We start from the raw sequence: 2,500 nt of genomic DNA, 5'->3' as shown, positions 1-2,500 counted from the left end.
TAGAGACTGAATCCAACGCCGACTGCAATTGGGAGAAACACAAGTTCTGCACGCTTTGTACCGGCCGCTTTAGCTTTTATTTGAGTGCGTTTCTTTGTTAAAAAGAGGCATCTTCATAGGTTCGAATCTTTGCCATTGCAAGAGCGACTTTAACCGCAAACCGACTGGGTATCGGGCTACTGTGCGAGAGCTGGAGAGATCAAAACTCCGGTCGGACCAACACCCAGGGACTTTAAATAACTCGGAGGAAAGAGTGCAGCCTTTGTAATGACATCTGCAACGGATTAGACTTTCTAATCTTCTCGGGTAAGGACGGTAAACCGTGGGCCCCATCTCACAATCCTTCAATGTTCACATCCCTCTGGGGCGCAAAAGAACCCACACACTCGTAACAAAGAGTAGGGCATGGATTTCCCGGTAGTCTGCGCTCTGTGGTATAGGTATAGGTAGAGGACCGCATGTTGGAAAATTGTAAATGGTTAATTGCGTCTCCCTCTCTAAATAACGTTAGCATATCGTATCGTATCGTATCGTATCGTATCGTGTTTGCTGCGCTTAAGATGGCACTCTCTCTCTCTCTAAACCCAACTTGTCAGTGCTTCTCCAATCTTAAGGGAAAGACCGTCCTTAAACACCAGGCCCCAGTTTATCAAACGATGGATAGCGCAATCCACCTGATAAATCACTATTCATTGGATAAGACATAGCGAAACCAATTGCGCTATCCAATAAATAGATTTATCCGGTGGATAGCATTATCCACCTTTTAAACAAGTGGAACAGGTTTGTGCGTGAGCTCGCGAGAAGTATCACCCCCAGACAGTACAACTTTTTGGAGCATAACCTCCACTCCCCCTCCCCCGGTCCCAGTCATCATGGGGAAATCCGTCTCTACAAAATTCTTTTTTGCGTGCTTTTTACTTATCCTGGAAAACTTATTTATAGGTCTATTCCAAGGACAGCTTCTCTGAAAAGGGGACCTTCAAGTGACACGTATTTTATTTTCAAAATAACCGAGGTTGCTCAGCATCGCGAAAACGAAACACCAATCTTTACTGATGCAGTGTACAGTTATTCGCAAGAAAGGATCGTGGGCATACGAATTTACCCCCAAGGGGTGGGCAGTGGAAGAGGCACCCACGTGGCACTTTTCATTCATATGATAAAAGGAGACTTGGACAATTCCCTAGTTTGGCCCTTTCGTGGTACAGTTACCATTAGCGTCCTAGATCAAAGTTGTTCCGGAGATCAGAGCGACATTAGTCGGATCATACAAGTGAAGCCAAACCTGACAGCCTTCCAACAGCCTCGCGAGGCCATTTGCCGCACTGGCTATGGCTTTAAAAGGTTCGCTCCAATCGAGAAGTTCTTTGGTCCTCAATATGTGAAAGACGGTGAATTGTTGTTGAAAATAGAGTTTTCAGGGTAAATACTGATTTATCCACCACTTAATGCAACAAAATGTTTCTCTGAAAGAGATAATTTTTTGCGTTTACTTATTGATTCCACGAAAGTATTGCCAAAGACGATGTTCATATCTGTGAAAAGAGTGTTACTACTTAAAAAGTAGAATAGATGGATTGCAACTAATCACTAAAGACACAAGATAAACAATAACGTAATTTATAATAGGTGATGCAATACGGTTTTCTTTATCACATTCTTGGCGCTTGTGTCAATTTGTGCCGAAAATATTTTTCCAAGGTTTATAGTTCTGCCTGATTTTATTTTTTACAAACATTAGTTCCCAGAAAAAAAGTTACAATAGTACAATGTGCTAGAAACTGAGGTACTTTTTTAAAGCCATGACGAACTATTTTATTTGTTTGATTTGTGTGCCTTTTGCTATGATGTATTTTTTGGAATAAAGTCGACCGGGAACTTGATTAAAACAATGGAGTCATTCACTGTGCGTAGTACATCTGTTTAAAAGACCCTTTCGCGCAAGGCGTCAGAAACTCTCACCCGCGTACTTCCGTAAACGCGTATTTAAGAGGTTCCACCTTTCTTCGACTAGCATTCAGCATCCATGGTCTTTCTTAGGCAAAAGTAGAGGGCGTTTGAAAAGGTTGTTTGATTTGGTTAAAATTGTAGATCATGCTGATTTAAAGTCTGTTCAACATGCCTACAGTTCATGAAATGCTGAATAGTGTTGAGACCATTTCAACAATCCGTTCAGCAAATGTAGACCGAAATGCGCAAGCTAACAACTGGCTTCAGCTTAAACTTCAATGTGCGCTCCATGGCCCATGGAGAACAGTTGTATTTTGAGAGGACGTTTTTGTTGCCGTAGCCATCGCCGTTTATTAAATATTTTCTCGAGAGGCGGCCTTCCGATTGCTAATTGGGCTGCTCTACCATTGACCAAACAGTGCATTGAAACGGATAACTGAGATGGAAATTGGGTTACCTGTGGAGCGAGTGGAGAGTGGACGAGCATGTCGGCTGTAAAGGAGAATGGAGGCTCAAATCTTTGGAATTTCTTGTTATGGCGAATTTC

General features: G+C 42.4%; 1 long non-coding RNA gene across 1 annotated transcript in view; it reads left to right on the top strand.

Moving 5' to 3' along the window:
• The window catches only part of LOC138010936 (uncharacterized), a 27,787-nt gene extending 26,239 nt beyond the window's left edge, over nucleotides 1–1,548 (top strand). The window contains exon 3 of the long non-coding RNA XR_011124602.1: nucleotides 946–1,548. This is a non-coding gene — a long non-coding RNA (uncharacterized lncRNA). The remainder of the gene's footprint in view (nucleotides 1–945) is intronic.
• Nucleotides 1,549–2,500: the final 952 nt, after the last annotated feature.

Source organism: Montipora foliosa, chromosome 7 (genome assembly GCF_036669935.1).
Source record: "Montipora foliosa isolate CH-2021 chromosome 7, ASM3666993v2, whole genome shotgun sequence".
Classification (NCBI taxonomy): Eukaryota; Metazoa; Cnidaria; class Anthozoa; order Scleractinia; family Acroporidae; genus Montipora; species Montipora foliosa.
This window is presented reverse-complemented; position numbering and strand designations above follow the sequence as displayed.